This window comes from Dermacentor albipictus, chromosome 1, assembly GCF_038994185.2.
Source record: "Dermacentor albipictus isolate Rhodes 1998 colony chromosome 1, USDA_Dalb.pri_finalv2, whole genome shotgun sequence".
Classification (NCBI taxonomy): domain Eukaryota; kingdom Metazoa; phylum Arthropoda; class Arachnida; order Ixodida; family Ixodidae; genus Dermacentor; species Dermacentor albipictus.
Genome location: NC_091821.1, coordinates 197,928,484 through 197,950,426, shown reverse-complemented (window position 1 = coordinate 197,950,426; position 21,943 = coordinate 197,928,484). Strand labels below are relative to the sequence as shown.

The 21,943-nt window shown below is 47.7% G+C and overlaps 1 long non-coding RNA gene across 5 annotated transcripts in view; it reads left to right on the top strand.

Annotated features, from left to right (window-relative positions):
- The window catches only part of LOC135903160 (uncharacterized), a 313,803-nt gene that overhangs the window by 67,348 nt on the left and 224,512 nt on the right, over positions 1-21,943 (top strand). Inside the window, exon 5 of one of the 5 annotated variants that reach the window (XR_010564741.1) lies at positions 15,241-15,438. The exons of the other annotated variants lie outside the window; for them this stretch is intronic. This is a non-coding gene — a long non-coding RNA (uncharacterized lncRNA). Of the gene's footprint in view, positions 1-15,240; positions 15,439-21,943 lie in introns of those variants that run through there. 5 annotated transcript variants of the gene reach the window in all.

Below are 21,943 nucleotides of genomic sequence, written 5' to 3'. Positions count from 1 at the left end.
GCAGCCAAACATGTCAAAAGTTTCACAAGTTCAAACGGCGTGGCGGAACGATAGGCCGGCCGTGACGTGTTCGAGTCACACCGTCACTGCGGTACCTGGCTGCAGGGGACTGTTGCACAGACTGTCCGAGGGGGACCGTTGATTCCACGATGTTGGCAGGCCGAGGCTCCTGACAGCGAACTTGCTGCAGTGGTGGTGGTTCCTCTCCGGAGGCAGTAGTCCCAAAAGGCACTAGGTGACGCCGGTTGCGCTGTAGGGTGCCACCTCGCTCCGTTTCGACCACGTAGCTTCTTGGTCTTTGCCCCGGACTGAGGACCGTAGCCTGCACTTGATCAGGTCGCACCCAGACACGCTGACCTGTTTGGAGTGGCGGCAAGTCTCGAGCTCCATGATGCCTGTTGTAATTGTCGGCCTGCTTCTGCTTGTAAGTCGCATCCTTAGCGACGACTTCTTTCATTGGGGGCCAGTTGGGACATAGCTGGGAGGCTTGCTTTGGGACTGGTTCTGAGTTGACGTCCCATCAAAAGCTGGGCTGGACTAAAGCCGTTGACTCCTGGAGTGTCCCTATAGCTGAGCAGAGCCAGATAAGGATCCTTTGACTTGCGAAACAGGTCCTTGATAGTACGCACCATCCTCTCCGCCTCTCCGTTCGACTGAGCGTAGTGTGGACTGCTGGTCCTGTGGTTAAAGCCGTATGAAGCTGCAAACGCCGCGAACTCTTGCGACGAGAACGGTGGGCCGTTGTCTGACCTGACTTCTTGGGGGATTCCATGGCGGGCAAAGATGGATTTGAGAGCATCGATGACTGCCTGAGCTGTCGTGCTCCTCAGGGTCACCACCTCCGGGAACCTCGAGTAATAGTCCACCACCAGGATGAACGTCTGGCCGTTGAGGTGGAACAAGTCCATACCAAGGAATTCCCAGGGATGTCCAGGTAGGGCTGTGGAGAGCAGGGGCTCGGCTAAGTTCACGCGGGTGGAAGCGCACTGTTCACAGTTGGCAACGAGAGAGGCGATGTCTGTCGAGATACCGGGCCACCAAACTGACTCCCGAGCTAGGGCTTTGGTCCTGTTGATGCCCTGATGACCTTCATGCAACAACGTCAAGACCGCTGGCCGAAGGGACGATGGGATGACTAACCGGGCGCCCTTCAACAGAACACCGTCGCAGACAGAGAGCTCGTCTGCCACCGAGGCGTGCTTTGTAAGGTGCAGTGGTATCGTGGTCTTTTTAGGTCAACCATTTTGGCAATAGGAAGCGAGGGCTTTGCACTCGCCATCGGACTCTTGTGCCTGTCGCACGTCTTTAGGGCTGAGTGGCAAGACTTCCGACGTGCAGCCGACTACCTGTGCTGCAAAAAGTTCGATAGTGTCTAGAGGAGTGGGTGGCTTGTAGGTGATGCGCGACAACGTATCAGCTGTGGCTAGCAGCTTTCCTGGCACGTGCAGCATACGGAACTGGTATCGCATGGTCTTCAGCCTAGTCTCTGAATACGAGGAGACAACACGTCCAGTTCCATCTTGCCCAGAAGCGAAACGAGTGGCAGGTGGTCAGTCTCGACGTCGAAGGGGATGCCACGGACGAACTCGTCGAACCTTTGGATAGCCCACGTCGTTGCCAAAGCTTCTTTTTCAGTCTGGCTGTAACGCTGCTCGGTATCGGTCATTGACCTAGAAGCGAATGCGACTGAGCGGCGCTCTCCTGAGGGTTGCGTCTGTAGCAAAACTGCGCCGAGTCCGAATGAGCTTGCGTCTGCAGACACCGTAGTGGCGTACGACGGGTGGTACTTGGCCATGCACCTGTCTGACGTCAAGAGTTCCTTGATTTTCTCGAACGCTGCCTTTTGCTCGTGCTGCCACACCCAACTCGCAGACTTGTTCAGTAAGGCTCTGATGGGAGCTGTGACGTCCGAGATGTGTGGCAAGAACCTGGCAAGATGGTTCACCATTCCGAGCAGCCTTCTAACGCCAGCGACGTCCGTTGGGGCTTCCATGGCTTTGACTGCTTCGACCTTGCCCGGATCTGGCCTGATGCCCTGTGCTGAGACGACAACTCCGAGGAAGGAGACCTCGGGTACCCCAAAACGACACTTGTCCTGGTTCAATGTGATACCTGCTTTTGCAAGGCGAGATAGCACCTGGCTCAGTCTGGCGTCATGTTCCTGGCGGGTGCGTCCAAAAACCAAAATATCGTCTATCATATTGGCGACTCCTTCTTGGCCCTCCAGGATTCTTGCCATCTGCTTTTGGAAGTACTCTGGTGCGGAGGTGATGCCAAAGGGGAGCCGGCAGAAGCAGTATCGGCCATATGGGGTGATGAATGTCGTAAGCTCTTGGGAGTTTTCAGAGAGCTTCACCTGGTGGAAGCTTGCGGTCGCGTCCAACTTCGAAAAAACTGTTGCATCGCCGAGGAGGCCAAGGACTTGCTCGACAGTTGGCAGAATATGTCTTTCCCGAAGGACGACCTTGTTGAGTTGTGTTAAGTCGACGCAGAGGCGGTAGGAACCATCGCCTTTCCGGACGACGACGAGACCCGAGCACCATTGTGTTGGCTTGTCGACCCTACGGATCACGCCTGCGCTTTCCAATTTGTCCAGTTCGCGGCGGACAATCTCGAGCAGCGGAATGGGGATCCTGCGAGGTACGCTTAGCGAGAAAGGTACGGCATCGGATTTCAACCGGATGGTGTACTCGTCCTTGAGAGTGCCCAATCCATTGAAGAGCTCGGCGTGCAGCGTCGCTTTTGATGTCTTGAGTTGATCAAGAAACCGAACTACTTGGAGGGCTTGGAGCGCTGGCAGTCCCAGAAGAGGCACAGTGAGAGACTGGATCACGTAGAGGCGCTGACGGCTTGTTTTCCCTTGCCACTGAAGTCGTGCCATATACGAGCCAAGCACGCGCAGCGGCTGTCCTCCCGGGCCAGTGAGCAGAGTGTCGACTTGGTCGAGTGTGGCAGGCAAGGTAGGAAAGTCGCTGGGAACAGCAGATACTTCGGCTCCGGAGTCAACCTTGAACTGCGCTGTGTAGTCGTCAACGGTGACGTCGACGAACTTTGCCGAGGCGGGCGTCGCGACGGCGTGCAGGTGAACGGAGCTGAGCTTGTACTGCTTGAACTTCCGCGAGCGGCATACTTCGGCAAAGTGGCCTTTGTTTTTGCAGAAGTTGCAGGTGGAGCGACGGGCCGGGCAGTCTGAACGTCGATGAGGCGCGCGGCCGCAGAATTCACATGTGGACGGCTCGCGTGAGCGCTCTGCTAGCGACTGCGGCGAACGAGGCTTAGCGGCGGAGCGACGGCGAGAGGGGAACTTGCTAGCTTTTGCGGCGTCGAGGTTGAGCTCGCGGGAGTGCTCGGTGCGGTTCTGGGGCAACGCCTTTTCCCTGTCGGCGTCTTCGGATTGACGGGCTTGTGTCCAGGCGTCCTGTAGTGTCAACTTCGCGTTCCGGCACAGCTGGTCCGAGAGACGGGAGTCGCGGAGGCCGACGACGAACCGGTCGCGTACGAGCCTTTCCTCGACAGCAGCAGACGGATAGTTACAGCGCTTGACCATCCTGCGCAGTTCTGCGTAGTACGTGTCGACGCTTTCGTCGGGCAGCTGAACGCGTCTGTGGAACCGTGACGATTCGTAAAGCTCGTTTGCCGGGTGCACGAAGTGCTCAGTGAAGCGGGTGGCAACGGCTTGGTATGAAGCGAGCGACTGGGCGTCGAGCGAGGAAGTCTCGAGAAGCGGGCGAGCCTCCGGGCCCATGCAGTACAGTAGCGAGCGTACCTGCATGTCTTCCGACGCTTTCGTCAGTCCTGAAACCACTGCGTAGTCTTCGTAGCGGCTGAGCCATGTCGCCCACGTTGGCGGGTTCGCGAAGTCGAACGGTGCCGGCGGCTGGAAGTTGACGCCGTACAGTTTTGGCGGCTCGCCGGTCTCGAGGGACATCTTCGTGCCTTCCTATGAGGTGAGGGCTAAGGCAGGGGGGCGTTATCCGGCCACTTCTGACACCATGTCGCGTGGTTGGTGCCGCGCGGGGCACGAGCACGCAGGGACGGACCAATACAGATCACTGTATTTTTCATTATGTCACAGTCATCTCAGTTATTGCAGTGAATCATGGGGAATCACATACAAAACGTATTTAACACCATTGCTAAGACTACAAAAACGTGCCTTGAAAACCATGGGATTACCTTCTTCGAATAGTTCTAACAATAACATTTTTGACGCAATGCAAATCATGTCATTCACAACCTTACGCGATTACAAAATAGCTCTTATGGTTAATAATATTATAAATACCAGCTACCCCTTACCTCTTGGTGCATTCAGTATTCCCGTCCGCAACACTAGACAAGCCAGCAATGGCAATTTTAACCTTCCTATTTGCCATAATGCGTACGGAGAAAGACGAATAGAATTTACAGGAGCGAAAATTTGGAACTCGTTGCCAATTGAAGTAAAGCAAGCTAGGAATTTCAAACTGACATGCAAGAAACATTTTTTTGGGAATGGAAGCAAGGCTACAAAGTTAGTTTTTCTTCAATGTGTTTGTGATTGCTGTCCTATATGTTATTTTGTATTGGACCGCTTACTAGCCTCATTGGCTATCGGTCCAAATATCTGTGTATACATTTTGTTTGTGTTACTCAATAAAGACTTCTTGATTCTTCTTGATTCTTCTTGAAACGTGCGGCCGCTTGCTTGGACGAAAAGGGAATGCCCCCCTTCTTTATTGGGCCCGAACATATATACACACACACAGATCACAGGGGGCGCCACACCCTGGTGGCAGCCTAACAAATGGGGCTGAAATGTGGCGACCTCTACATAAAGAAGGGGCAACAAAGAGAAACCAAACTGGACGCTGTTTAGTGTCGTCGTTTCGACCTCGGTGGGAAGTGCCAGAGTGGTTGAAATTATCCGAACTCTTGAAAGACGCATTCTAGGCCGCAATTTTGCAGCGATGCCTTTCACACGATTCTATGGTACTCTTATCATTCACGGCCGGCTGATTCTTCTGATAACTCGTGCGGAGCGTGTCTATGATCACGTACGGAGCGCGAAAAAGCAATAGGATAGAAAAAGGCTTCGCTACAAATTGCGACCTTTAACTTATATTGAAGCAAAAATTTTATTCGCGAGGTTATCCCATACTATAGTTTTGTACAAACAAATGTGCAACAACTGTGTGCGTTGCAATATATAATTGTACAAACAAATGTGCAACAACTGCGTGCATTGAAACACCTAGTTGGCATCATCAGTGCACCTGAATAATTGTTATGCAAAGTGAAATGGCAACTCAGGCAGTTTTTTTAGTTGTATGAAGCTGAACGGAATGTATCGTGAATTCTCAGGAGAACTTCAACCATATGCACCAAATGAAGCGACTGAGGGTTGCGTAGTATTTACGCAAATTAAATTTGAAGATGGGCATCGCCGGTTGTCTTGGTCAAGAAAAAGAATGAGAGCTGGCGATTTTGTGTTGACTACCGTCAACTGAACAAGATTATGAAAAAGGATGTGTATCTTTCCAGCGGATTGATGACGCTCTCGACTGCCTTCACGGATCCGAATACTTCTCTTCAATTGACCTCGGATCCGGTTATTGGCAGATTGCGGTTGATGAACTACACCATGAGAAGACCGCTTTCGTTACACCAGACGGCCTTCACCATTTCAAGGTTATGCCTTTCGGACTTTGTTGTGCCCCAACAACTTTCGAAAGAACGATGCACTCTCTTCTTCGGGGTTATAAGGGGTCCACCTGCCTATGTTATCTGGACGATGTCATCGTATTTTTCCTTACGTTTGACAGCCACCTCGTTCGTTGGGCGCTATTTTTGAAGTCTTTAAGAAGGCTGGTCGTCAACTTAACTCTTCTAGGTGTCATTTTGACACGGCGAAGTCAATGTTGTCACCTTGTCAGTGCTGCCGGTATACATCCTGATCCTAATAAGATTCACGCAGTCAAGAACTTTTCTGTACCCTGCTCAGCAAAAGATGTGCGCAGCTTCGTCGGATTACGCTCCTATTTTCGTCGGTATGTTGAAAATTTTGCGAACATCGCCCGGCCACTGACTGGCCTTCTCAAGAAGGACACCGCGTTCTTTTGGGACTGCGAACAAGCCGACACCCTCAACACCCTCATCCGCTTGTTGAGAACGCCTCCGATATTAGGCCAATTTGATCCATCTGCACCAACTCAAGTTCGCACAGACGCCAGTGGCTATGCTATAGGTGCCGTCCTTGCCCAACAGCAAAACGGAGACGAGCGTGTAATTGCCTACGCCAGTCGCCTCTTGTCCCCTTCAGAGCGGTGATGTTTCTATCACCGAGCACGAGCGCCTCGCTCTGGTGTGGGCAGTGGCTAAATTTTGTCCTTACTTGTTTGGCCGGTCATTTTCTGTCATCACGGACCATCATGCCCTGTGCTGGCTTTCGTCACTGAAAGACCCGATAGGCCACCTTGGTCGCTTGGCACTCAGACTCCAGGAATAGTTTTTCGTTGTGGTGTACAAGTTCGGCCGCTTACATCTGGACGCTGAGTGCCTGTCTGGTCACCCCGTCGATCCTCCTGACGATTATGAACTGGATTCTGACACTTCACTTCTGGCCATTTCTAACTTTCGCGACATAGTTACTGAGCAGCGAAAGGACGACTCTCTACGGTCGATAATCGAGCACTTGGCTTCTGGCTAATCAGATCGCTAAATCAGAATGTTTGTGCTCCACGGCGACATTCTTTATCGAGGTAACATCAGCTTTGAAGGACCAGATTTACTTCTAGTTGTCCCTCGTCACCCCCGTTCTACTGTTCTTGCTGAGCTCCACAACGCACCCACTGCCGGACACCTTGGCACCTCCCGCACCCACGACAGAGCGCGACTTCGCTTCTTCTGGGTAGGCCTGTACCACTCTGTGCGACGTTACGTTGCGGCTTGTGACCTCAGCCAGTGGCTAAAGAGGCCATGTGCGTAACCTGCTGGCCACCTTCATCCAATCGATTGTCCTAAGCAGCCTGCCTTCCGTTTCGGCATGGACCTTCTTGGCCCCTTTCCCACATCGATTAAAGGGAACAAATTTATGGCCTTTGCAACACACTATGTGACCCGCTATGCTATTACACGTGCCCTGCGCACCAACTATGCTACAGGTGTAGCATACTTTTTACTTCAGAATGTGATTCTTCAGCATGGCGCTCCAAGGCAGCTGCTTGCAGATCGTAGCATCTACTTTCTGTCCCAAGTTGTCGAAGGCATGCTTCGTTCTTGCTCCACTGAACACAAGTTCGCAAGCGCATATCACCCTCAAACGAACGCACTGACTGAAGGACTAAATCGCACCACTACAGAGATGTTGTCTATGTACAGTCGCAATCAAAAATACGCGGCCCACGGCTCCGGGCGCAGGAGCGGCTACGGGGCCACACCACGGCGCTGCTATCTCCATCGGGCGCCTGCTTTGAGGGTGCACCGAGTGACGCCAATCTTCGCCCTCAGTCTCGTGCGGTTAAGTGACGCGCTTGATAAATTTCAAGTGCAGCGTTCGACTGTTTCGCAGCTGACGGTCAGTTGGAAAGAGGGTTCGTCAGTGTGCGCTTTCCTTCTTCCCCGCGGCAGCTCGCGTTCGGCCGTCCGGCCAAGCGCACGGAACGTATGCCTGGCAGTGTCCGATCTGGTTTCACGTTTCATGTTTACGTGCACCTTGCGCCCGTGTGTGCCACGCTTCCGTGCTTGGCGTTTGACGGACGGCGCACGTGCATGCAGGCTCTCAACGAAAGACGCCATGGCAAGGCAGTGGTGCAGACTAGTAGCAAGCAAAGAGCCACCACTTTGTTGGTGTCAACGCCCATCCTGACTAATGTTCCATTCTCGTTTAAGGCGAAAGCGTTTCTAGGCTCACATTGCAGAAAGCGTCCGAACCTGCCAGCCTTGTTCGGAAGCCGTCCGCCGCCGCCGTGCCAAGAACTGCGGCAGCACGACAAACGAAACAAAATGGAAGCACACTCCTGTGCACTGACCATCAGCTGCGAAACAGCCGAACACCGCACTTGAAATTTATCAAGCACGTGGCTTGTCCGCACGAGAGTGAGGGCGAAGATTGGCGTCACTCGGTGCACCCTCAAAGCCGGCGCCCGTTGGAGATAGCAGCGCCGTGGTGTGGCCCCGTAGCCGCTCCTGCGCCCGGAGCCGTGGGCCGCGTCTTTTTGATTGAGACTGTACGTTTCGGCAGACCATCATGATTAGGGCAGCACTTTGCCCTGCGTGACATTTGCATACAATTCGTCACGTCAGGATACCCCCGGTTTCTCGTCTTTCTAACTCTTGTTTGGTCGCCGTCTTACTCTGCCTTTTGACACCCTGCTATCTCCGGTGTCGCGACACACCACGGAATGCGCTCATGACGCCATTAGTCGGGCTCGTACTCTCGCCAGATTGCTTATGTTCGACTTACGGTAGCTCAGGCTTCACAAAAGACTCGCTACGACAGTCGCCATCAAAACCTTGACTTCCGGAAATCTCGTACTTCTGTGGACTCCAATTCGCCAAGTTGGCATATCCGAAAAATAACCCCATAATTTATTGAATGTATAGGTAAGTTTTTCTCAGACATAGGTTTCTTCTAGATATCACCACCTGACTTCTATATTTCTAAATCTGCCCTGATGACGTAAGTTATGTCGCGGACCAAAACTAAATACCGTTCATCAACAAAAAGTCATGCACCACAGCTTCACGACAATGCCCGGTACGGTGGTGCGAGTAGTAATCTGTGGTAAAGATAGAGCGGCAGCCCATCATTCCAAAGTAACTAATTAATCCCCGTTTGTTTTTCTCAAGAACGTGACTAGCTAGTAGAAGGGCGAAGTGATCTTCACATGAAGCTTGCAGCCTTTCGGTGACCGGCCGAACGCGTTTTTTGCGTATACTTCGGGCGCATGGAATCGAAAGGCTCAAACCCTCTCATAGCGAAAGTTTTTCACAATTACTCCGGTGGCTGTAAAGAAAGCGCAGACTTTTAGTTCTCTTTTAGCGTGCACGCTCTGAAACAAGAAACATATTTACTAGAAAGGAGAAATCGATCTACAAATTACCCATTATTATCCCGTCGCGTTGATGAGCTGCACTCTTCGGCCTGGGTTACGTATTATGACAAAAATATACTCCGTGCAGTGTCAGTATGTATTATGTAAAATCAGGAAATTGAAGTCAGAGTCGCGTCAACCGCTTACATCATAAATTGCAAGAAAGCAACCTAAAACTGTACTGCATAGTATTCTCAAGGCAAACGTCGATGCGTGCGATTCATTTCAATTTCTTATCTGTTCGAGGGTACAAATATGCTGTTCAGATGACGACACACAGTTTCACCAGCCGTGGTGGCGTAGTGGATTCGGCGTTGCGCTGCTAAGCCCGACGCCGCGGCACGGAATCCCGGCCGCGGCGCCTGCGGCATATCGATGGGGGCGAAATGCAAAAGTGCCCATGTGCCGTGCCTTGGGTGCGTGGTAAAGGGTACAGCTGGTCAAAATTAATCTGGAGTTCCCCACTACGACGTGCCTCAATATCATATACTGGTTTTAGCACGTGTAAAAGCACAGAATTTAATTCCTCAACGCGCGATTTAACTTTGCAACTATTCGTAATATTTTCCTCCAACATATGTTCCTATTGGCCATGGACGTATGGATGGATGGATGGATACAACTTTCTTGTACGTCCGGCAAAGTTTAACTTGACCCGGGCTCAGGTCTCCCAAGGGGGAACATCAAGGCCCTGCCTCAACGCCGCCTCACGGGCTTGCTAGACTGCCCACGTCTGGATTCCGAGGTCTGAGCTGCGCAGAGCGGCGGCCCACCTCGACGACAGGGTCTCCGGAGCAACTGCCATCCTTACTATAACTACATTGCACTCCCACAGCATGTGTTTGAGGGTTGCTGGTCCTTCCTGACACAATTTGCACGTGTCGTCCTGATGCTTATCTGGGAAGACACGTTTCAGACGGAATGGATAAGGGAAGGTGTTCGCCTGGAGCTGTCTCCAGGCACTTTTTTTTCCCATCATATGTATACGGTCGAAACAAAACTAAGTCGGAATGCAAATCATTTCAGTGTTAGATTGCCTTCTCCACGTGTAGGGGAAATGCAATAGGCACTTCAGAATGTAATATTACTCAAATTTTTGTTCGCATAAGGTTCCTGGCTATATGCATGAAATGAAAATTACAAATATATTGCCAAGTTTTGTCTGTTAGCGGCATGCTTCATATACTGCATTTAAAAAACAAACCACCATTTTTTAAAATTTTAACACGTGAGTCTAAAAACAAATAAGCAATTTATTTTCAGAGATGATCCACAGTTGCCATATAAGAATCAAAAGTTAGTTCTTCAGGTTGTCATTTGAGTAATAAAAACGGGCGACTTTCATGCACACGCAGTATAAGCGGCAAAGACTCACAACTGGTTATTTAATTCGAAAGGGAAAGCTCTCAGTTTACCAATGTAGTGTTTGACCATGTAGCTTTAACCATGTAGATTTATAATTATGCAGTATTACCTGTTTCTGCAAAGAAATGACTAAAGAGCGCAGTCAATAATTACAAAATTAAGGTTACACAACATACGCTGGTTAATGTTCCATGAAACTTGCAATTATTAGTATCGTTTAGGATTTTTACGTGAAGACGATTCCATTGAAGTGATGTGCGAGGCAAGAAAGACGTTATTGTGACTATATTTCATGCCTACATTCTAAAGGCGATAAATACGATGCGATATGTGTTTCGATGGCGATGTCACTTAAGAGGTAGAAATTCAAGATTAGTCTTATTTGCGGTTAAAGTAACAATTCGATCACAAGATAAACATATGAAACGAGTAGACTAATTTTGAGAAGTTCTAATGAGGTAATAAGGTTAATGGATCGAATCTCATACGGCGGGTGTATATTCTAATTTTGTTCTGATCAGTGTTTTCTACAGTAGTAATTTGAGAGAGGATAGTCCAATATAAAATAGTGGAGCAAATAACCCTTTATTTTTTATATCTATTGTTATTTCGGAGATGAGAAAAGGAGTAGCCATCACCATTACAAGGTGGCTACACTTTCTTTTATTTTCGTTTCGATTTCGAAGTTCAATTTGCATTGTTAGTAATATCGATAAAGGTTGGCCAGGCCAAATTAGTCGTAATATGAACACGTAAATACACCAATATGCAGGCACTAACGCACCGTTAAGCAAGTACATCGAAGAAGAGTTGTTCTGAATAGAAGTTGTTCGGATGATCTGGCTGTTACGTCTTATGTGTCGCAAGGCTCCGTGTTGGGGCCACTTTTCTGACTAATATTTGTCATTTTAAGGAAACCCAGATTCTTTTGTCTGCGGATCATTGTGTATTAAATGCAAGGGTATCTGATGAGACAGATTGGTTTTCAATGGCGGCTGAACGAAATGGTTAAGTAACCAAGAAATGGTTAACCAGCGAAGCTGAAACTTATGGACGCGGTATTTATCACTGGGTTAATCCCGATGGTTCACTAAATGACGGCTTGGTCATTTGACCAAGCCGTCATGAGGGCTTGGCTTGGTGAGGCTGCTGGATCCACGCTCGCAGTTGCTGCTTGCGCTCGGCTGCACAAGCCTGTTCTTGTGCCCGGGCTGCAGCATCGGCACGGCGTCTATCTGTCTGAAAAATATTTATTCACAGAAGTTTTGTACAGGGAGGGTGCGGGAGCTGTCCTTAAGGGGCTGGCCTTTACAAACCCTAGGTGGGCTCGCCCTTACGGGCGGGAGCCCATTGGAGTCGGCCGCCGCGCGGGCCCGCTCGACCAAGGCCCGTTGGTCGAGCGGGCCCGCGCTCTCTCTCTCTCTCTCTCTCTCAAACACACACACACACACACACACACACACACACACACACACACACACACACACACACACACACACACACACACACGCACGCACGCACGCACGCACACACACACACACACACACACACACACACACACACACACACGCACACACACACACACACACACACGCACACACACACACACACACACGCACACACACACACACACACACACACACACACACACACACACACACACACACACACACACACACACACACACGCACGCACGCACGCACGCACGCACGCACGCACGCACGCACGCACGCACACACACACACACACACACACACCTATCCGCAAGAAACGTTTACTTCCTCACTACTGTGCAGCTGCAGATGCGCCAAGGTGGGCGTTCTGATTCTTTTTTTTTCTTTTCCCCGCACGACGGCCCCCGCCGTTGCGGATGCGCGGAAGCGAGCGCCATCTGGTGGTGCTGCAAGAAACCCAGTGACGCGCACGGGGCGCGTGCTTCCCTGTGATTGGTTGACCTATTCGGCAAGGGAACAGCCAAGTCTCAGCGCCCACGGTCACGAAACCTGGCGAGGTTCGCAAAAACAAGCTTCGCTTTTAAAAACACAAACTGAATTTTTGAAGCTGTAACGGCATATGCGTCGATTCTACATGCAATCAATCTTGCTCTGCGTCCACAAGATGCCAGCCGCTGTGGAAAGAGCGCTCTACGGGCCGCCTTTTTCTAACATTTAGCCTGGAGATCTGCGAAACGAATTAAGGTCTCGGCTAGCGAGCTGTACTTCCGATAGAGAAGTATTGTATTTGCCGTAATCAAGCGGGAAACCACAAAAGTAGAAGGAAGTAAGCAAACATCGTTTTACAAAACTTCGTCGCGTGCGTGCGGGCATACACAAATTAAGTGCCTATAGTATAGTCTAATAGTATACTCTAATTGCTGCTTGATGCTGCACTTCAAGCTTCTTTTTTATACGCAAAGAAATTCGTTCTAGCCGGCGTCTACGAGCAGCCAGCGCTGGTGCGATCGGCGGGCAGCCATCTTCTGATCCTTTCGGAACAGGGCAGTCTCCGGCTTTTCTAGAAAGAAAGGACAAGAAAAGAAAGGAAATAATAATAATAATAATAATAATAATAATAATAATAATAATAATAATAATAATAATAATAATAATAATAATACCAGTGAAAAGTTTTTGGCATATATTTGCATCTTTAGTGCGCGCATGTCGCTTGCACGTGGTGAATTTTTTCGGTTTTTGAGAGCGTGACAGACAGGTGAAGTGGGCGTGGTCCGTGAAATTTTGACTAATCGCGGAGGGCTAATGGCTGAAGTAGATTAGAAACAGATTGGAATAGCTTTACATTATAGCGTCCTATATCTAGGTGTTCTGCAAGTATTCACTTTTAGAGAACAAACAAATGCTACCAATACCCAAACTTTGTTTATAGGTAAAAATCGTATGAAGAAAGGCGCGTGCTTTGTCGAATCAATAATAGCTGGCCTTCACTTAACAACTTAATGAATAACAAAGGAAGGTACGTGAGATAAGGTGCAGTGATGGGGGTCCTAAGAGAGCGAGATTTTAGGGGAATGTGTGCAACTTTGGGAGAGGTTTTTGTTTTGGACTAGGCTTCAATAAGCCGGGATAAGAAGGGTTATGATGACAGTGATGATCCCTGAGTTCATGCACGTAACAGCAAGGAACATTGTATGTCAATGAAGTCTATGTCGATTGCCGGACCCCTCGTTGGCAGTCGCTACTCTAGACTACCACACATTTTATGATGTCGTTACTGCTAGCGGTGGACAAGCTGATAAAGTGCTTCACATTCAAAGCGCCAGGACGCAAACACTGCACTTTTAATTTTCATTTAGTGTGAATGAGAAGGAGGGGGGGCACAGCGATAGAGAGAGAGAGAGAGAGAGAGAGAGAGAGAGAGTAGATAAGAAAGGCAAGATGGTCGTCAACGAAGTCCACGTTTGGTTTGCAACCTTATGCTGCGGGAAATAATTAAATTGATGACACACCGAAATACAACACCGAAATAAGGTTTCCCCGTGGCTAACGAACAGAGCTGCTTTAAAACTTGCGCGACATCGCATGGGAAGTTTCGGACTCTTGTTGTTGAAATCAAAATTTTTAAAAAAAGTTTAGTTGGCTTCAGCCGCCGCGCGCACGTTTGGTACTTACGCGAGCTATGTGGGTTTTGGGACAGCCTGTAGGACTTGAAAAGCTTCAGACTTTGTCAGCCTGTAGAGTTTAATGAAACGAAGTTAAACTAGGGTGCATAGTTTGGTTTCCCACAACGCGCACTTGAAGCGCGGGAAGCACGTCCGAGCTGTTCTCAAGTGACTCCTCAAAACGTCATAGTCGTCGCGCAAGAGGTTTAACAAATGAGCGCTGCCTAAACACGCGCGGTGAAGGTGGAACGTCGAAAGATAAATTTGGTAAATACCTCAGTGCTTCCATAACAGTTTTAATGTGATTCCAATGCGCGCTTTCCTGATGTTGTGGAGCTGCCATGGTGCTCGGAGTAATAAATTTAGCTTGGAAATTTCTGCACAACCTATTTGCGCAATTATTGTCAAATATGTCATCTTGCTAGCAAATCTTTGCGTTTTGGTTAGCTCACTTATTTGAGCAACTGCCCTGGTGAGAGAGTTATTCGGATTCGGTGGCCAAACAAGGATTCATTTTGCTTCAAATGCGGAGCTTTTCTTAACTAGAAACAACGTTGGCTGTCTTTCTTGCTTGGTACCACATTCACGTGGATGGCAAACACCCTTTCTATAGCAGCACTCTCTCGAATTTATGAAATAATTACTGAACAAACAGCCTATCTGACCGCATGGTTGAAAGAGGTGAGTTAAACTTAAAAAAAAACTAAATGAAAAATGTTAATTGAAAATAGTGAAACCTGGAAATCGGCCTTTATGGGTTTACTGCAGGTGTTTTTATGTTCAGGAAACTGATAAGAAAAAACGGTATTTTAATGCTTATAGTCATTCCAAGTTATCGTTGTCTCAGAGACCGTAGCGATTATTTCAAACAGCTTACTATAGAGACCTAGGCACCCAGTTCCTAAGAGCGGAGCTGTCTATGGCTGGGGTGCGGGATTTTATGGCATCCTCGCGGAAAAAATTTGCCCCTAAAAAGTGAGAGTGAAAGAGCCAACAACAAAAGCAAACTCATATCGCTGTTCGCGTCGGAGCTCGGTTCAACGGCCACCTGTGTCTAAAACGGCGCTCCGTCACAGCCTAGTCTATGTGAATGTATGACGTAGTGCGTGACGTAGCGTGCGCCTGATACGGCGACCAAGGGTAATTTTTGATGCCATTTCGCTCCACCGCTGCTACGGGAAGGCGACGCGTGATCCGTACGCCTGAATAGCAGCGTATCTACGAGGAGCGACAGCGAGAGCAGCGGCGGGAGAGAGACCGTCACGTCGTGCCAACCCGGCGGCCCGAGAAGAGCGTGCCAGAGATGTGGTACGTAAGCGACGGGCACGAGCCGACGACGCACATCGCGACGCCGGGAATGCCGCAAAGAGACGTCGACGCCACGAGGGCACGGCGCCGGGTTTCGACGGCGCCCACGCAAGGTTTCAAAGATGCTTTCTCAGTCATGACATATCTCAATTACATATCGCGTAATTACTAAAAAGGGAATAAGAGCCTCTACCAAACCACCGTAGCAGCTTCGCTGGTCAACCACCTTCACAGAGTGGAATGTCCGATGAATAGCTTTCGATGCCGCGCACCATCTTTTATACTGCTGCGACTTTGAAAGACTAATGCAGCGTTTTGGGCGTGTTGGTATGACATGACAAAGATTATAGCGCACGAAAAGACGAGGGCACAGAGAGACGTGGTACTCACACAGGCGCTGACAGTGTGTATTTCGAGTAAGAGAACCACATATATAAGCAACATCCGAATTGTCATAAGTGCAAAAACGAGATTTACTTCAACGTACGCTTCTGAATTAATTCCGGGGTTTAACGTGCCAGAACGACGGTCTCGACATGCCGGATAGGGGGCTACAGATTAATTTTTACCACCTGGGGTTTGTTAATGTGCACCCAGTAAACGGTACACGAATGTTTTTGCATCTCGCTCCCATCGGAATGTGGCCGCCCCGGCCAGGGTTGAACCCGCAACCTAGATGTCAGCAGCGCAGCTCCATAGCCACTGAGCTATCGCAGCGGGCGCTTCTGAACTGGAGACTGAAATTAATTTTTTTTCTTCCCAATAAAAAGAAAAAGGTAACCTAACAAAAAGTTTAACTTTTCTTGAATGAGTTATATGTCATAATAAATCGCGGCACACAGATGAAAATGGACCATCAAATTAACTGACTGGCTGGCGTAAACTATAAAGGGGGCAAAAAGTGAGCTAATGTTATTGAGGGTTACAGGCTGTGAGATAACACGTCGTTCATTAGCCTCAGTAACAGTCGTGCGTTATTATTGTAAATAAATAAGTCAACCTGAAAACATATGTGTCTCCGTAAAAAGGAACAAAGTGCAGTTGTTAAAAAATTGGTCTGTAGTGCATCCGAGGCAGCTCGCGCTCACTGAAACCACGGACAGTCTATTTATGATCCCGGTGAACAAGCAGCCCATTTGTAGCGCGCTCAATGCTCTCTCGCAATTCTCAAACCAATTCAAGACGGTGAAAATAGTCACTTCCTCAAGAAAACGCTTTTACATTTCGAGAGTGCGTGCTCGTTTCAGCCATATTTTGAGGATACGCTTAACGACTTCACCGTAAACAAGCTCGTTTCGGTGCTGAGCAGAAGTAACATGCGTTCGAGGAGGTGGTTTGACTTCGTTTATTTCTGGGAAGATTCCTCCGCATTTCAAGTGAACAGCTGTCCACTAAAGAAAGAAAGGAAGGAAAAAAAAAGAAAAAAAGAAACCTAGGCACGTCGCATAAATTTTCGCCATGCTTCTTAACGATGACGCTGCTCAGACATCAAGGCGGAATGGCTCTCAACGTGAAAAAGAATACGCGTGATTATTTGAGTGTGCATTTCGCTGTTGCGTGCCTCGATAACTTACTGATCCGTGCATCGTTTCATTACGGCAACGAAGGCACGAGATTTTCGAGGATGAATAAAACTGCCATACAGCATCTCCAGTCTGTTATTTACGCTTCGATTGACGTGGCTAACAGCACAGGCTATGTTTTGACAGCGCAATAATAAACTCGGAGCAATAAGATAACCCGTGCGCGCTGGCTGACCTTTTGGCGCCTCTTTTTACAGTGTTAAATGAAGAAGCATTTTTTTTATGGAACGACAATTAATTACCCTTGCTGTTCTGTTTGTTTCATCCAATTCTTTTTGGAACAAGTGGAGCAAAGCAGAAAGCGGGTCTTCTTTATTCGGACTGCTCTAATCTAACCAATAAATCTAGCTGCTCTGGTTAATTATTATAGTAAATATGAACAAGGCCGGATCACTTGACTGTAAGAACATGTGTGGCGAAAATTTCAGATATGCATTCTATGGTGGCGATAGAGTAAAATGGAGAACATGATGACTGGCAGGTAATGAAACTGATGAGGTAGATATTCGGTTCTGGTCTTTAAATTATTTCTCAGAATAACTTAGGAAAGCAACCGAGCAACGGAAAGGTACAACAATTTCCTCAAGGAGATATTAGCTTAGGATTAGATGTCCACAATAAAATAGTGTTCGGGATAGAAACGAAAAAATTTCCCTATAAGTAAAGAGTATCAACAACAGGTGTACTTATTTGTAGCTTTCGACGAAATGTCTTCAAAGCTTTGAGCGAAGTGTTTGAGGCCGCGAATGGTACGTTTGAAAAGAAGGAACTAGAACAAGAAAAAAAAAAACGTTGTTATTACATTCTGCGCACCTGAGGAGGACAGTGCGACAAATAATAGCCCGTAGCGACACCCTCCCATTAGACAGGTGCCTACGCAATGCAACGCAGCTGGCAGTGGTTCTCAGATTTGTGATAAACCAGGGCTCCTGGATTGGCGCTTTACGGGCCTCTTTAATCGGGTTATTGAGGACCGTGTCGCAGATCCATAATCAAGAATTTACTGTTACAAAGAATGCTGCGTTTCATCGTAGCCGTTTTAGAGACAAACGAGCGTAGGTTCGTTAGTGTTAATGCTTCTGCATCTGTGCTCCGCCGTTGCATATAAAAAATACGGGTTTCGCTCTTTCGCATCATCACCTCTTTTGGAATCCGCCGTGGTCCTTCGCAATGGGCACCATAAATGAGACGTAAATTGGTGTACTGCGACCGCGTGTATTGTGCTGTAGCTTTTGTCCAGCAGTAACTGGCAAATGAAACATTTTAAAGCGACTCCGTGGGCGGCTGTGTTTCTGCCGCACGGATGCGTTGAGGGACGGTTTTGGGAGAACGCGCGAAGTCCTGTGTGTCTACTGCGCAGCACCGGAGATGGTGGCACAGTGGTTGTGAACGTTAGCAACGCGCTTGCTTTCTGATACCTCTTGCACTAGCCTGTGCCTATTGTACCGTTGTTTGTGCAAATGAAAATTGTCGCCCTCATACAGGTGCTCGCTCTGTTGATAACTGACTAGGTAATCAATATGTTGCCTGCCTTTTCACTGTACAATAGTACCGCCGACAACGAATGTATTATAACAGCGCTAGCTAGTGCAACCTCGGAACGTGTTGGGAAGATACAGCATTTGTACACTGGGTGCAGATTACACGTACTTCAACAGCGTTACGCGTCGAATGTAGTCTAGGCCGCTGGCTTGTGTTAATGGATTGCCGGTAGATACGCATAGTATAGAAAAAAAAAAAGGACACGTGCGTTTAGGCTTGCGAAAGCCATACTACAGCTGGGGTATTAACACACAAATATTGAACAAGTAAAACTAATAAAAAAAGAACTATTCTCGCGCAGAAATAAAGAAAAAAATTGCTTACATCTTGCAGTGAAAGGCATATTGGAAAAATACAAGTAATAAAGTAATAATAAAAAAACGAAACGAAAAGTCCTCATTCTGCATGTTATTAGCTGCTATAGGTTATAGCAGAATTGTTATTCAGATATTTCGCGACTTGTCATGCCCTTATCATTATGTTCTTACGTATGATGTTATTAGTATACACTTATTGGTATGCTCTTCTTAACTATTATAGTTGACATTAAGAGAAAAAAAAAATGGAACTGTGCAGGCCATGCAATCTGTAGGGCAGATAACCGGTGGACGATTAGAGTTACAGCATGGGTAACAAGGGAAGGGTAGTGCACTAGAGGACGACAGAAGTCTATGTGAGGTGATGAAATTAGGAAATTTGCAGGCCCAAGATGGAATTAGCTAGCGGAAGACAGGGATAATTGGAGATCGCTGGGAGAAGCCTTCGCCCTGCAGTGAGCATAAATATAGCCTGCTGCAGCAGCAGCTGCTGCTGATGATGATGATTAGCATGCTATTATTAGTATTTCCTTATTAGTTCTGATCAAATTAACGTAATAGAAACCGTCCAACGTCCATTTGTTCGCACTTACTACGATACTATTCGGATACTATCACTATCGCGCAAAACTTCAGATCATTAAACTGCTTTAAAAGTGCCATGAAAAAATATTTGCTTTCCCTTTCTGATTGACATTGTGCTAATTGGTTTCTTGTGTGTTTTATGTACAGTTATTTTAAGTGCGTTTTATATTGTGCTTGTATATATATAAAGCTTTTTTCGTGTTCATATTACTCTGTTGATCCTAAACTGTTTCTACTTAGAAAGTTGTACAGTGATTGTTGTATTTAATGCACGTATGTTTGTAATGTATGCTATGTATGTCTAATCCACGCTATTGATATGTGTGTATATTATCTATATGTTATGATATGCTACCTGAGTAATGTATGTATGGTTGAGCAATGTATGGGTGACAGGGCCTTAGTCAGGCAGACAATTTACTGCCTTTAGCGTCGCCATCCAAGACCTTCACTGTGTCTAAATCAATGCAGAATAAAAAATAAATAATATGACTACCTCAGCCTGTTAGTTGACTTTGCGTGACAGTGGACTCGCGCGTGACGTAAAGCTCTTGCAACAAGTGACGCGTGGGCTCGGTGATTGTCATATGTCACTAGCATCGTTGGAGTCTCGGGTTCCGTCACCGAAAACAAGCGTTTTGACTCATTTTACCCTAATTTTTCTCTAGCGTGCCACATTACACGGCTGCAGCATATGTACAATGCCAGTTCATCTGACATGGATATTTTCCACTGAGTGTGTGTGCAAAGTGGGCGCACAGGATGCTTGACGTAATTGAGTTCAGCAAGCAAATCCTTTTCAGTTTCTTATACAAACTCATGCCTTGTATATTTACTTCAGCATGCGATATTGGTGGAAATGCTGTTTTCATATTTTGTTATGTTTGTGCTTTTGTATCTGCTAGTGACCTGTCGCCAAGGCTAGACAGCTGTTGGCAGGCACTGAAGTAAACAATAAACATTGCTGTACTTCTCCTGCACAACTACTATAGTGATAGGTCCTTCTTAACAGGGGTTTACCTATATGCCCTCAAGAATCCGTATATATGAGAATTTCTTCTGACGCCTTGAAAAGTACAAATGTATATATAGTTTTACCGCAATGACAACTCTATAGCACGTTATTCCAAAAGTCACAGCGCCAGTACGATGAGAACATAAATTTGTTACATGTTGAAAGAAAGGCATCTGCGTTCGAGACGTCGGAAATGTTGCTGCGCCAGAAATAAGAAGGTCTGTTGTTTGTGTACAGAGCACACCAAGACAACTGTATGCGTACGACGCGCCAGCCACTGAGCATATTCTTGCCCTCGCTTCTCTTTTTTTTTCTCCTTTTTTAAACATACGAATGCACGCTCCCTCGGCAACAAGACACCAAGTGATAAAAAGTATCACAACAATGCGAGCGTTGCAGGCTCTGAGCATATTTTTTGCTCCTGAAAAGAAGCTATAAGATGCAAACAGTAGAGCAGGCTCTTCTACAACCAGGGTCTCAAGAGCGGAAAAAAAAAAAATCCGAGTAATCTTTACTCGAAAAGCTTAACCCTTTCTTCCTTTATTTTTATCCGTTCTATTTCTTGCAGTCGCGCGCTCGCGAGCGTGCTTCCGAATCCGAGTGGCTGCCTGCACTGGCTGTTACTGCTTCGGAGAACACACGCTTATTTGCAGGCATGATGACACACATTTTCCGACGCAGGCTCCCCTCCTGGGATTGACTGCCGTCGTCGGAGTCACAACCAGAAAAATGGGCGTTCCTTATGATTTTTTTTCTCACTCCCCTTCCCCTTATTCTTCACCTTCGAGCAGAGGAACAACAAAAACCAGACAAAGAGGGCAAGCACGCCGAAGGCGTTTTCAAGCGTCTCTTGAGCCGCTCGTAATCTGTAGCCTCGGCTGTGCTTCTCGAGTGCTCGTGTACGTCGCTGCTCTGACAGCGTGCCATGCTCGCGGCGTCATCTCCGCTGCTGGCTACTATCAGCGTTTTGTTTCATGCTGGCTGCCTTGCAGCCACTTATTTCGCTCCCTCGTTGTTTTCCCTTTTCCCTTTCTTGGTCCCTTCTTTCGTTCATTTTTTTCCCGACCGGCCGGAACGTCACTCTATTCTTTTAGACATATCTTTTTTATCCTTTAGCTGTGCCTTTATCTGTTTCTTTCCTTTTTTGCGCTGCGTTAACGGAAGCGGTCGAAGAGTGTGGGGGAGGTAGAAAGAGAGAGAGAGAGAGAGAAAGGATGAGCCGTCTCTGCTCTCTCCACGGCACGGTGTCAGACGCCTTGAGTTACAAAGCCTCGATGCCAGGGAAAATACACGAGAGGAAGAAATAAACACGCCTTGCGAAGCGATTTGTAAAATGCTATCGAGGATAGATTTCACCTTGTTGGATACCTCTTCCTAGCCTTTGCTCGAATGCACCCCTCTCCACTTTGTTTTATCAACCACCTCATGTTCCAGCGGCGCTAGAATTCCCCTTTCCTACGTTCTCCTTAAAAGTAAACAAGAACGTCTGAAATTTTGTTCGGTCATATATTCGCTTCATTTTTTTCACTTTTCCA